General features: G+C 38.0%; 1 long non-coding RNA gene across 1 annotated transcript in view; it reads right to left on the reverse strand.

The window, feature by feature from the left end:
• LOC135362592 (uncharacterized) overlaps positions 1-15,386 on the reverse strand; it is a 454,250-nt gene that overhangs the window by 292,408 nt on the left and 146,456 nt on the right. The window lies entirely within an intron of this gene.

Below are 15,386 nucleotides of genomic sequence, written 5' to 3' on the forward strand. Positions count from 1 at the left end.
TGTGGAGGAGATGTTTCCTGATTTGACTCATTTTTGAAAATAAGTTGTAATTATTTAGATGAAGCACGGAGGAAAGGACGTTCCAGAAAAGAATTTGGAGGGCAAAATAGAGAGTAATGAAGGAGCATTCAGGCAGCTAGAAGCCACGAGGTTGAGTAGGTTATTAAAACCGAGGATTATTCTGAAGGAATATGTTGGGGTCAGTCTGCAGTGGGCTCTACCTGTCCTGTTAAATACCTTGCATTTTACCCCTATATTCAAATTGATCTACTCTTGAATTGTGTAGGTTAACTCTTCCTGTTTGCTAATATAAATTACTTATATTCTAAAAGTTGTCATAAAAATCAAAATTAGTATTTTTCCCTGTTCTGCTTTGATGCAATTGTTTAGCACGAACATTTAGGGTACAGTTTGACTAACATCTGGATATTATTACAAATATGCCTTCGGGGATGCATTTCAGAAATGCTGCTACAAAGAATAAACATATAACTTTTCTCATTTGAAAGAACACACTAGATTTGGTTTGTGTTCCCCAAAGAGAGAAAAAAAAAATCAAAGCACAATGGAATTAGGCAGATGTCACTCATTCATTAAACATAGTCTCAACCACCTTTTGTAAAAACAAAGGAATGTGCAAAGTTGTTTTTCATACATATATTCCATATCCTTTTAAAACTCTTAAAGTAACAGTGCATTCATGCATAGATATCCTAAAAATCTTTTAGGCATTGATTTCTGCTTATGTGCACAGAATGCTAAGACTTTAAGAAAGTCCTTGAACAATAACTGAAAGACCAGCTGCTGATTTTGTAATCCAGAAAGGTTTACATAGACAATAGGTTCTCATCACACATGCTTGCTTCCCATTACTTTTCTCCCTGTGTTTAAATAAACGTTCAATGCATCGCTCTTTTTCTAATTGTAATTTCTTCATTAAGTTAATAGAGACAAGCACTGTGGATGTGCATCTCATGGTGTGAAAAAAATATCACCCACCAAGTAACACGTCCCCTACTGAGGTGATTAAATTAACAGAACTGTAATTAAATGAACAGGAACTGTTGGTTTCAGAAGCTTTGTCTTGCACAGTATTTCATTAAGTGATTACAGGCTCTTTTAAGCAGAGACTTTATACTGCCTTTGTATTGAGTAAACTTTACAAACAAAAATTACTTTGTTAAAGTTTATTTACATAATGGTAACTGCTATTGAAAACTTGTTAGAAGATCTAAAGATTTTGCTAAAAAATAAGCCATGTTCAGTGGTGTCAAAGCCAAGGACTTTTACATCACCTGATAGGAATAGTTGCACTATGAACTGTGTAAAATATTTTGGGGTTCTTGAATATTTGACAATAAATGCACCAAAACACCCGTCTTTCATAGTTTTGCAAAATGCTGTGTTTTACTATATAACTCTTTTTGATAACAATTCATTGAGGGGAGTTTATAGAGTTGTATATGTGGAGTTTATAGAATTTATAGAACAGAATAAGTCAGTCTTTCCAGTAAAGAGAATAAGTGTGCTCATTGATTGAAAGCATAGATTATTGCAAAAAAAAAAAAAAAAAACTGGGTGTAAATATCAGCTCTCATAATGTTTTTACCATGTGTACACTCACAGAGAATATTTTCTACTAAAACCTCATTTGAGATGAGCATTGATGAACAACCCCCCAGTGAGTTTTCTAAGAGGTACACTGCTGTCTGTGGTGGCCCAGACCTTCAGTTAGATTCAAGAGTGTCCCCTAGTCATTCCTCACTGTGACAAGCCAATGGGAATAGAGGTCTCTACTTTTGTATCCACTGCATCTGTTGTTCTATACCTCTCCCTGGCCTTCCTGAGTTCTGGAATGCTATTAAAGAGTGTATTTCATTTGCCACTCTTCAGTGGGGCAAACTGTGGTAAATCACTTTATCTGTCTGAACCTTGTATTCTCTACATGTAAAATTGGATAACAGTTATGTCCTAATTTGAGTATTCCCCCCCAAAAAATCTTAGAGAATTTTGCTCAGAGGTTTTATTTAGATCATAGGAAGCAAGTGAGGGAGTAAGGAGAGTGAAGTAAGGAATGCAAAACGACCAATAGAAAATGTTATAAGCAGAGGGTGTTTGACTTCATAAGACATCTTCATAAGAAACTTGCATTGGAAAGAAGGAAGGAAGGAAGGAAGGAAGGAAGGAAGGAAGGAAGGAAGGAAGGAAGGAAGGAAGGAAGGAAGGAAGGAAGGAAAGAAGGAAGGAAGGAAAGAAGGAAGGAAGGAAGGAAGGAAGGAGGAAGGGGAGGGGAGGGAGGGAGGGAGGAAGGGACTTGCATGTGCCTCCTAGAATCATCCATTTGTGGAATGGGAAGCAGGACCTTTATCTGCTAGATTTGCCACCCTTGTTATTTAAATCCCACTAAGCTGAAAGACATTTAATATGCATTAAAGGCAGAAACTATCTGTGTGACTCTGAGCTCCCATAGAACTGCCCATTGTAGCTTCATGGGGAGGTAATGCAGGCACTAGAAACAATAGCTTTGTGCTTCCAACTTAAGGACTATTTTGAAGATTAAATGTAAAAATACATTACAGTATTTAGAAGAGTCCTGGGGACATGTAGCCATCATGCAATAAATGGTCTTCTTATTAGTGTTGTTTTTATTGTCATTACAGTGATGCTCATTTTTTATTATTCTGTGATGAATTACATGCTTTGAGACAGCTCATCTTCTACTGATTCTCTCACATAAATTAAACATAAAAGACCTTCAATCTGCTAGTTTATAACCTATCTCACATATAGACTGTGCAGGATGTGAAGGAATGGATAGAGTTTATATGACTTTCTTATCTCCTTGCTAATGGTCATTAAAAAAAACAACAATCCTAGTTTAATTCCCACTTCCTTCTTTTTTTTTTTTAAAGATTTTATTTATTTATTTATTTGAGAGAGAAAATGAGATAGAGAGCATGAGAGGGGGGAGTGTCAGAGAGAGAGGCAGACTCCCTGCTGAGCAGGGAGCCCGACGTGGGACTCGATCCTGGGACTCCAGGATCATGACCTGAGCCAAAGGCAGTCGCTTAAAGAACTGAGCCACCCAGGCGCCCTAATTCCCACTTCTAATTGGCTGTGGTAATCACTTGCATTAAAGTAGTCTCATTAAGTTGGAATAGCATCATATATTCTGCTTGTCAAAATACTTATATAAAAAAAAAGTTATATGAAGCCCTTTTTTCACTGAATAAAGGGCTCCTTCCCTCTCTCTCCCTCTGTCTTCCTTCCTCCCCCTTTTTTTCCCTCCCCAGGTCCTGCACTTGCTAACTGCCTTCTTGTGTAATTCCTAACTACACTATCATCACGTCAGTGCTGTTCTTTATATTCATACCTTTTCTACTTTCAGCTTTGTGCTGTATCATTTTACCCTTTTCCCTCTCACACTGTACAACTCAAACACATGTTCCTTTCATTATGTTATTCTTCCTCTACCTTCTTTCTTCTTTTAATTTCTTTCATTCAATTGTATTCCACATATGCAAGGTACAGAGTTTTATCCATCAAATATGGAAGACTCAATCTCTCCTTCATTGTATTCTTTTCCTTTTTTTTTTTTAAACAAGGAGCAGATTACAACTAATCTACTTTTTTTCAAATATGTGTGTGTAAAATACAGCAAAGAAAGATTTAAAAAGACAATTATTACAAAGTTTATGTGCTTCTGGATTAATAGGTGAGAGTTCTTTACTTACACACATTTATTCCACTGTTCTTGTTTTATTTTTTATGCTTCATTGCATTTATTTTTTTCTTCGTGGATTTTTTTTGTTTGTTGATATGTGACTTATACAAAACAAAATATACAAATCTAAAGTACACAACCTGAGGGACTTGTATTTTACATTCAAGTTAACACAATTCTGAGTAAGATACAGAACATTTCTCTTGTATTTCGATAATTTTTTAAAATGTGGATATATTAGAATAAATTACTGAGTAGTACATAAATATTACGTTTCAACTCAATGACTCTAATGAAATTTTAACTATTTAAAAAATTTATCCAGAATTTATGCTCCAGATTAATAGTTTTTCATATTATATGTCCATTTAATTTCAACCTGATTTCAAACATTAGCAGTCATTTATTCATTTATTCATTTTGTATCATGTTTCCTTTCAGATTCTAGAAATGGGAAAGCCATTTTAAGGTTATTGTCACTGAAAATACTCAATATTAAGTTTTAAATACACCGATTCCAATCTCTTTGCAATGAACAATTATTCATAGATAAATTATAAAATTTAATTAAAATAGAAATGCTTGCATTTATTGATTAGAAAATTTTAAATATTTGTGCTTTCTTCTAGAGACTGTATTAGAAATGATTTCAGTTATTACATAATGCCACATATAATCTTGCTAGCTTTCATATAAGATGAGCTTTCTAAAATTCCTATTTAGGGCGCCTGGGTGGCTCAGTTGGTTAAGCAACTGCCTTCGGCTCAGGTCATGATCCTGGAGTCCCTGGATCAAGTCCCGCATTGGGCTCCCTGCTCGGCAGGGAGTCTGCTTCTCCCTCTGACCCTCCCCCCTCTCATGTGCTCTCTCTCATTCTCGGTCTCTCAAATAAATAAATAAAATCTTTAAAAAAAATTAAAATAAAATAAAATTCCTATTTAATCTCATTTTTAAAAAAAAAAAATTATTCTTATGTTAATCCCCATACGTCATTAGTTTTAGATGTAGTGTTCCATGATTCATTGTTTGTGCATAACACCCAGTGCTCCATGCAGAATGTGCCCTCCTCAATACCCATCACCAGGCTAACCCATCCTCCCACCCCGCTCCCCTCTAGAATCCTCAGTTTGTTTTTCAGAGTGCATCGTCTCTCATGGTTTGTCTACCCCTCCGATTTCCCCTGCTTCATTCTTCCCCTCCTGCTACCTTCTTCTTCTTCTTCTTCTTTTTTTTTTTCCTTAACATATATTGCATTATTTGTTTCAGAGGTACAGCTCTGAGATTCAACAGTCTCGCACAATTCACAGCGCTTACCAGAGCACATACCCTCCCCAGTGTCTACTACCCAGTCACCCCCTCCCTCCCACCCCACCCCCCACTCCAGCAACCCTCAGTTTTCTAATCTCGTTTTTAACACTTGGAAAATTTAATTGCTACCTCATTGTCCATAGAATTAAAAAGTTCATTTTTGACATTGCATCCAAGACAAATTTTGGTCAGGCCCTCCAATTAGACTTTTTGTCTTCTCATATCTGATTCAAACAAATGCACCTAACTTTCCAACTAAAATCAATATTTTGCAATTTTCAGCATCTAGTATGTTTTCTTCTTTACATAAGTGTACATTTCATATGCCCCTCCTTTGTCCCAAAATGCACCTCTCTCTCTCTTTTCCCCCTCTCTGTTTTTCTCTCACATCACTTTTTTTTTTTTGTAAAGAATTTTTATTTATTTATTTGACAGAGTGCAGAAGCAGGCAGAGTGGCAGGTAGAGGGAGAGAGAGAAGCAGGCTCTCCACTGAGCAAGGAGCCAGACATGGGGCTGGATCCCAGGATCCCGGGATCATGACCTGAGCCGAAGGCAGCCGCTTAACCGAGTGAGCCACCCCGGTGCCCCTCTCACATCACTTTTTTCATCAGGTTGTTTTTTCCTGCCTGAATGTAAGATCCAGCCTAAAGGTTAAATTATCTGTGAAGCCATCTCTAGACAATTCAATCTGCCCCTTTTATCTGAGAACCGTGTCCTATGCCGCCTTCCTCAGCCGAACATATCCAATAGTGTTTTAATAAATTATTTACCTGTTATATCTACAGAGAATATGAGACCATGAGGGGGAAGTACAGTGTCCTATGCATCTGCATATCCCCAGATGTTGGAATGCAGTCTGTTGGCTGAACCAAAGAACAAATGAATACTTCTTTGGGCATTAGTGACTGAGGCTGATGTTTCCCAGGGTTATTTTTTGGGCAGAATTTTCTACATGGAATGTGTCTTTCCTTCTTGATTTTCCATGTAATTTTGAACAAAATGTGTATCTAACCATGAAATTGTTTGCGACAAAAAAAAAAAAAAATCCCTCATCTTAAAGTGGGTCATAATAAAAGTCCTTATTTTAAGGATGAAAGAAGCAGATTGGAGCTGCAGCATTTCTTGCAAAGCATTCACTTATGCACTTGTTTTCTAAGTATTTGAATTAATACAAAATGTCCCAAATGATAAGAGGTTAGGTTCTGTACATTAGCTAATCCTTTGTGAAGTAACAGCATGCCCAAATGTCGTTTAGTTCAAATCAAAGACCTCAGACAGTTGGTGAAATACAGCAGAAGAAAATCTTCTTTGATATGCTAATGATTCAATGTGTTATTCATGAAGTATTGCTCACCCTGGACACTGATATCAACTTCAATAGAGAAAACAGTTATACTTTGTTTTATTTAATTTCCATGCTTTACTTGAAAAGTGAATATGAATGAACCAAATCTCCAGGGAAACAATAGATCTTTTTTTTTCTTAGATCTATTTCAGATTTGTAAAGAATATATCACTATTTATAGAAGTATGTTTCTATTCTTAGCATGATCTTTTCCTCCTACATACTAGACAATTTTTTTGGATGAATGAGTTCAATGCTATACTGTAGACTAAATTCTAATAACAACAGAATTTAATGAATGCCTCTACATTTGGTGTTTTGTGTGCATTATCTCCAATAATAAGAACACTTCTTAGAAAACAGACTCAGGGAGTATACACAATTTCTTATTGTCACGCACATGAAAATGTGTGGAAGAAAGTGTAAATTCATGTTTATCTTTTCTAATGGCCGTGTGCTTTCAACATCATTGTATTAGTTGGGATAGGCTAACTTTCACTGTAGAATCAAACAACTGCCTAATCTTAGTAACACAGCAAAAAATAAGTTTTTTCTCTTGCTCATGTTACATGTCCTTTGTGGGTGAACAGAGGGACTCTGCTAAGTGGTATGACAGATGTCCTGTCTCACCACAGCAGTGGGCAGAGAATATGGCACCCTGGTTCTTCAAGTTCTGGCATGTAAAGAACACATTTTTCTTTACATGGCATTGACCAAAGCAATTCCCATGATTACCACAAACTGAAGAGTGCTGGAGAGTTCAATTTTTCCATTAGGCTGGAAAAACAGAGCTGTAAATATTTGTTAAATAGTATTGATGACTGCTATAACAAGTTATGTCCCAAACGCATTCAGAAACTTGTTGTATTGATAGCATAAATAGTTCAATAGCCAACAGTTCTTATAAACTTGACAGAAATGAAACATCTGATAAGAAATAGGATGTGAAAGGAAAAGTATGTGTGATATATATTTCCAACACTTCCTAATAGAGGTCTTTGACTACTCTATTCCAGTTTTCCTATTTTATCCTCCTTTTCCTTTCCCCCTTCTTTAAAAGTGAAAATTATCTCTTACTCTATGTTCTCCACATTCCAAATAATGCTGAAACGTGCCATCACATTGGTTATTCTAAAGCTCTGCTTATTCATTTCGCTCTGATACACATAACCTTCACAAGTGTCTCATTCATAGTATGACTGGTCTGAGGGAGGACTACACACCAGGCACGTAATGAATACTTCCTGATTTTTGCCAATGAGACACTAGCACCCCTGTATATGATTGGTAAATATGTTTTTCAAAATCCTGTTCCCCTGTGGTTTGCCAAGGAGAGAAGATCACATGTAATGTGTAAGGTAGAAATGAAGAAGAGGAAGTATTCTTGAATGGCCTTGCAAGTTACACACAGCTCTCTATTTAATGCTCTTGTGAGCTCCTGTCACAGTCAAGATTTCACAAAAGCTCACCCATATTCCACTTTGCTGTCCCAACTGGTTCCCATATGGACCTATATATACTCTCCTGTACTCTCCAGCTTTTCCACCTACACTGATGTTTGGGCTTGGAATGTTAGTGGTATTTCTCTGATAACTCTACCTACACTTTGCAAATTTCTGTCACAGTTCCTCCCACACTCCTGTGGAACCCTCACTCCCTAATCAGACACCTGTAATAAGTGCTTTCCAGACCAATCACAACTTGGTACAATGGCCACAACTCTTAAGCCTAGCTTGCATGGTCTTCCACACTCAGGAATAACTATAGTTACACTCAGAATGGAATATGTACTGTACAAAAATCCTATCTTCCTCTACTTTGCATCACAGTTCTGGTTATTGAATCCCTGCCTGGTGTTTTTCTTCATCTCCACTTCTATTTATAGGAGTCTTACTAATTTTTCATGAGCTATTATGCTACCTCATTCTTGATATTTCCATAATCACTTCAGATAGAGGTAATGGCTCTCTTTAGATATTCATAAGGCATTCCACATACTTTCTTCATCTTTGCATTATCACATTAACCTCATCCTTAAAGTAATCATATGTATATTTGGTAAGAATAAAAACAGGGACTGGGATTCAGTATTTCCTATTTTAATTCTTTTGCTTTCCAAGTTTTATTGTAGTTGGGTTAAGATTTTGGTAGTTACTGTTATGGTGATTTAGAATTCTGATAAATGAGAATATCTGAGGTAATAGAATAATTTTTACACCATTTGACACTTACAGGATTTATCCCCAACCAAGAAATATATTGTGGTGTCAATAATAGCAATTAGTTGTAAAAGAATAGTAAACAAACATTAAACACATTCAGCCTTTCCACAATATCTGGAGCTAATTCTAAACTTAATGTTATATCTTGGAGTACTCTGAGTCCTCCCTATCTTGTAATGGAAGTGGCACTTTACAGATCTTAGTTTAGTGGTCTCTCAGTAGTAATCATCATTTATCTATATCCCAATGGTATTAAACTATGCTTTCATCTGTTCTAATAGCATACAGAATTTGATGACTCAAATCTCTTTAATGTTATGCAGACACCTTAAATTCAAAAGGTCCATAATGAACCCCAGATGTGGTCCTACTCCAGCATTACTCATTATACTAAGGAACATCAACATACATGGTTGTAAAATTCAGTCGTACAAAAGAATATGCTTTCTTATCTTTTTTCCTCTCACTGTCCCCTCCCCTCAAATAGCTAATGCCTTCCAAAATCTTCTTAATTTTACCTTATAAATTTTTCTTGAAACTGTCCATTTTCCTCCACCTACACTAGAAACACCCTAGTTTCTTCTGGAATACCACAAGAGTTCATTTCCACCCCCCCATATCTATCCTTACCACCTTCCAATACATTCTTCAACAAATGAGATCTTCTGAAAATGCAAATTTATAGATGACCTTTCAATTTTATTAAGGGGAAATGTGAGTTGGTAGCATGAGCTTCCTGTTTCTTTATGATTTTTGCTTTCCATAATTTACCTGATCTCTTACCAGCTTTGCTTGTCTTCCCTTCTCTCAATGCAATTCAATATTATTGCTTCAAGGAAAAACCTTATTTATTCCAGCATCTAAGCACTGTGTTTACTATGTTATGAACATCTACAGATCTTCAACACTGATTTTATGTGTTCACCAACTAACATCCAAATTAGTAAAAATGTCTTCACTGCAATTTATTTCAGGGCAGCTCTCCTTGACTACCTGCTTCCTACTGAGTCAGAGCTCTTTCTCACTTATGTACATGTGAAGCATTTTGTATTTTTCTATTTACAGCAATATGATGATTGAATTAGTGTGTATTTTATAACAATCTGCATTCTGGACTATACTACATATACTCTGAGGAGAAGTCTTTGCAGTCTCATTCATCACGATAGCTCTCATGATGAACATGATGTCTTCACCCAGTGGGCAGTCACCATATGCGTGCTGAGCACATGTTAAAAGGCAGTGCACCTGGTTGTATTTGAATATGTAATTTTTTTTCTCATTTCTAGGCACTTTTACTTTATTTTTTCTAATTTTATTTTATTATGTTATGCTAGTCACCATACAATACATCATTAGTTTTTGATGTAGTGATCCATGATTCCTTGTTCGCATATAACACCCAGTGCTCCATGCAGTATGTGCCCTCCTTAATACCCATCACCAGGCTAACCAATCCCCCCACCCCCCTCCCTTCTAAAACCCTCAATTTGTTTCTCAGGGTACATAGTCTCTCATGGTTCATCTCTCCCTCTAATTTCCCCCATTTATTTTTCCCTTCCTTCTCCTAATATCCTCTATGCTATTCCTTATGTTCCACAGATAAGTGAAACCATATGATAATTGACTTTCTCTGCTTGACTTATTTCACTTAGAACAATCTCCTCCAGTCCCATCCATGTTGATGTAAAAGTTGGGTATTCATCCTTTCTGATGGCTGAGGAATATTCCATTGTATATATGGACCACATCTTCTTTATCCATTCATCTGTTGAAGGGCATCTCGGCTCTTTCCACAGTTTGGCTATTGCGGACATTGCTGCTATGAACACTGGGGTGCATATGGCTCTTCTTCTCACTACCTCTGTGTCTTTGGGGTAAATACCCAGGAGTGCAATTGGTGGGTCATAGGGTAGCTCTATTTTTAAATTTTTGAGGCACCTCCACACTGTTTTCCAAAGTGGCTGTACCAACTTGCATTCCCACCAACAGTGTAAGAGAGTTCCCCTTTCTCCACAACCTCTCCAACATTTGTTGTTTTTTGCCTTATCAATTTTTGCCATCCTAACTGGTATAAGGTGGTATCTCAATGTGGTTTTGATTTGAATTTCCCTGATGGCTAATGATGATGAACATTTTTTCATGTGTCTGTTACCCATTTGTATGTCTTCTTTGGATAAGTGTCTGGTCGTGTTTTCTGCCCATAGTTTGACTTGATTATTTGTTTTTTGGCTGTTGAGTTTGAGAAGTTCTTTATAGATCTTGGATACCAGCCCTTTATCTGGAGTGTCATTTGCAAATATCTTCTCCCATTCTGTGGGTTGCCTCTTTGTTTTGTTGACTGTTTACTTTGCTGTGCAGAAGCTTTTTATCTTGATGAAGTCCCAAAAGTTCATTTTTGCTTTTGTTTCACTAGCCTTTGGACATGTATCTAGAAAGAAGTTGCTGTGGCCGATGTCGAAGAGGTTACTGCCTATGTTCTCCTCTGGGATTTTGATGGATTCCTGTCTCACATTGAGGTCTTTCATCCATTTTGAGTTTATCTTTGTGTATGGGGTTAGAGAATGGTCAAGTTTCATTCTTCTGTATATAGCTGTCCAATTTTTCCAGCACCATTTATTGAAGAGACTTTTTTTCCATTGCATATTTTTTCCTGCTTTGTCGAAAATTATTTGACAATAGAGTTGAGGGTCCATATCTGGGTTCTCTATTCTGTTCCATTGGTCTATATGTCTGTTTTTGTGCCAGTACCATGCTGTCTTGGTGATCACCGCTTTGTAATATAGCTTGAAATCAGGCAACGCGATGCCCCCAGTTTTGTTTTTCTTTTTCAACATTTCCTTGGTGATTTGGGGTCTTTTCTGATTCCATACAAATTTTAGGATTGTTTGTTCCAGCACTTTGAAAAAAAGTCATTGAAATTTTGATCGGTATGGCATTGAAGGTATAGATTGCTCTAGGTAGCACAGACATTTTAATAATGTTTATTCTTCCAATCCATGAGCATGGAATGTTTTTCCACCCTTTTGTGTCTTCTTCAATTTCTTTCATGAGTATTCTGTAGTTCCTAGAGTATAGATCCTTTACCTCTTTGGTTAGGTTTATTCCGAGGTATCTTATGGTTTTTGGTGCTATTGTAAATGGAATCGGTTCTCTAATTTCTCTTTCTACAGTTGCATTGTTAGTGTATAAGAAAGTAACTGATTTCTGTGCACTGATTTTGTATCCTGCCACATTTCTGAATTGCTGTCTGAGTTCTAGTAATTTGGGGTGGAGTCTTTTGGGTTTTCCATATAAAGTATCATGTCATCTGCGAAGAGAGAGAGTTTGACTTATTTGCCAATTTGAATACATTTTATTTCTTTTTGTTGTCTGATTGCTGTTGCTAGGACTTCTAGTACTATGTTGAACAATAGTGGCGAGAGTGGGCATCCTTGTTGTGTTCCTGCTCTCAGCTTTTCCCCATTGAGGATGATATTCGCTGTGGGTTTTTCATAGATGGATTTTATGAACTCGAGGACTGTTCCCTCTATCCCTATACTCTGGAGAGTTTTAATCAGGAAAGGATGCTGTATTTGCCAAATGCTTTTTCTGCATCAACTGAGAGGACCATATGGTTCTCTGTCCTCTTATTAAAGTGTTCTATCACATTGATTGATTTGCAAATGTTGAACCACTCTTGCATCCCGGGGATAAATCCCACTTGATCGTGGTGGATGGTCCTTTTAATGTATTTTGGAAGGCAGCTATGCTCACCACTATACCACCAACGCAATGTATTGTTGGATCCTATTAGCTAGGATTTTGTTGAGAAATTTGGAATCCATATTCATTAGGGATATTGGTCTGAAATCCTCCTTTTTGATGGGGTCTTTGCCTGGTTTGGGGATTAAGGTAATGCTGGCCTCATACAATGAGTCTGGAAGCTTTCTTTCTGTTTCTATTTTTGAAACGGCCTCAGGAGAATAGGTATTATTTCTTCTTTGAATGTGTGGTAGAATTCCCCAGGGAATCCATCAGGCCCTGGACTCTTGTTTTTTGGGAGGTTTTTGATCACTGCTTCAATCTCGTTACGGGGTACTGGCCTATTCAAGTTGTCCATTTTCCTGTTTCAGTCTTGGCAGTTTATAGGTTTCCAGGAAGGCATCCATTTCTTCCAGGTTGCTCAATTTATTGGCATATAGTTATTGATAATAATTTCCAATAATTGCTTCTAAATCCTTGGTGTTAGTCGTGATCTCTCCCCTTTCATTCATAATTTTATTAATTTGGGTCCTTTCTCTTTTCTTTTGGATAAGTCTGGCCAGTGGTTTATCAGTCTTACTAATTCTTTCAAAGAACCAGCTTCTAGTTTCCTTGATCTGATCTACTGTATTTCTGGCTTCTAATTCAATGATCTCTGCTCTAATCTTAATTATTTCTCTTCTAATGGGTGGCTTGTTTGTTGCATTTCCTCTAGTTTTTTAAGGTGTAAAGTTTGTTGGTAAATTCAGGATTTTTCTATATTTTTGAGTGAGGCTTGGATGGCTATGTATTTCCCCCTTAGGACAGCCTTTGCAGTATCCCATAGGTTTTGGACTGATGTGTTTTTGTTCTCATTGGTTTCCATGAATTGTTTAAGTTCTTATTCGATTTCCTGGTTGACCCAAACATTCTTGAGCAGAGTGGTCTTTAGCTTCCTAGTGTTTTAATTTCTTCCAAATTTTTTCTTGTGATTGAGTTCCAGTTTTAAAGCATTATGGTCTGAGAATATGCAGGGAATGATCTCAGTCTTTTGGTATCAGTTGAGACCTGATTTGTGACCCAGTATGTGGACTATTCTGGAGAAAGCTCCATGTGTGCTTGAGGAGAATGAGTATCCTATTGTTTTAGGGTGGAATGTTCTGTATATATCTATAAGGTCCATCTGGTCCAGCATGTCATTCTGTTCTATATCACTCTTGGGGTCTTTCTCCTTTTATAGAACCCCCCTTAATATTTCTTGCAGGCTGGCTTAGTGGTCACATATTCTTTCAGTTTCTGCTGGTCTTGGAAGCTCGGCATTTCTCCATCCATTCTAAATGACAGCCTTGCCAAATAAAGTATTCTTGGCTGCATGTTCTTCTTATTTAATACCCTGAATGTGTCTTGCCAGCCCTTTCTGGCTTGCCAGGTCTCTGTGGATAGGTCTGACATTATTCTGATGTTCCTCCCACTGTACGTAAGGAATCTCTTCCCCCTAACTGCCCTTAAGATGGTTTCCTTGGTTCTAATATTTGCGAGTTTTACTATTACATGCCAGGGCATTGGTCTGTTTTCCTTGATCTTGGGAGGGGTCCTCTCTGCCTCTAGGACATGAATGTTTGTTTTTTTCCCCAGATTAGGGAAGTTCTCAGCTACGATTTGCTCAAATATATCCTCTAGTCCTCTCTCTCTCTCCACCCCCTCAAGGATCCCAGTAATTCTGACATTGGAACGTTTCATGGTGTCACTTATTTCTCTTATTCTGTTTCCATGGATTTTGATTTGTTTTTCCCTGGCCTCCTCTTTTTCCTTCTCGTCTATTAATTGGTCTTCTAGGCCACTAATTCATTCTTCTGCCTCGCTTACCCTAGCTGTTAGATTATCTAGATTAGACTGGATTTCACTGATAGCATTTTTAAGTTCTGCCAATTCAGCTTTCATTTCTGCCATTAATCGATTTCTCCAATCTAGCTATTATCTTCACAATTGCTACCCTGAATTCCATCTCCAACATCTTGGTTATATCTGTATCCATTTGTAAATCTGTGGCAGAAGTAGTCACAGTCTCTGATCTTTCCTATTTTGGGGGTTCCTCCTCCTAGTCACTCTGTTGAGGGGTGGTTGAGGGAATGTACAGAGTCCAAATTATTGACCACAACCCAAGCAAGATGCACCTGTTTTGTAGGGACCCTATGGTTGCTGCCCTCTTATTCTCCCAGCCTGTCTTCTGAGGGAGGGGCCTGCCATGCTGTTACTCAGGCAACCCTGTTTGGGCAGAGTTGCCCTGCCCCCTGTGGCGGGGGATGGGCTCAAAAGCCCCAGTTTTGGGGGGCTTTTGTTCTCTAGTGGCTTTCCCTGTCGGTTTTCCGTGGCTCTTCTGAGAGTCAGAGCAGAAGAGATCGTTTCCAACCCTCTGTCTCAGAGCAGAGAGATCTCAGTCTATTCTTTAATGAGCTCTCCAGGCTGCACTATCTCCATTTCTGTCTGTGCTGCTATAAACTGCAGTGTCCTGAGTTGTGTGCCCCTCAGCAGCACTCTCAGTCTTCGCCTCCAGGCCGTGGCAAGTCTCTGCCCTTTGTGTTTGTAAAACCGCCAGCCACTTCCAGTTTGCACACACACCGCCACACCAGTTTCGGTCCAGGGGGTGCCCTAAAGTCCTTTCCCTGTCACTACCTGTCTGCAGAGTCTGTGCCCGGTCCCCAGTGTGGGAGGCTATCATTCACTGGTGGTGTAGGATCTCCACAGCTCCCTCCCCCTGCCATTTATCTTCTGATATCTGCCTGCGGAATCACAGCTCCCCACTTCATGCCTTGAAACCAGCTACCTGTGATATTCTGTTTGTAGAGATCCAGATCTATCTTCTTACATCTCAGACTGATTTCGTGGATGTTCAGAGTAGTCTTGTAGATATCCAGTTCAATTCCAGGGACTAGTTGGAATAGGGTCCCCTACCCCTCCACCATCTTTTCCCCTCCCTGTCCAGGTACTTTTAAAGTGGATTGAAATTTGAGGCTAAGTAGTTTGTAGGGAGTAATCTTTTAACATAAGCTACCATTCAAAATT

This window comes from Mirounga angustirostris, unplaced genomic scaffold, assembly GCF_029215605.1.
Source record: "Mirounga angustirostris isolate CCGP_5_RB_7025 unplaced genomic scaffold, mMirAng1.0.hap1 SCAF_14, whole genome shotgun sequence".
NCBI lineage: Eukaryota > Metazoa > Chordata > Mammalia > Carnivora > Phocidae > Mirounga > Mirounga angustirostris.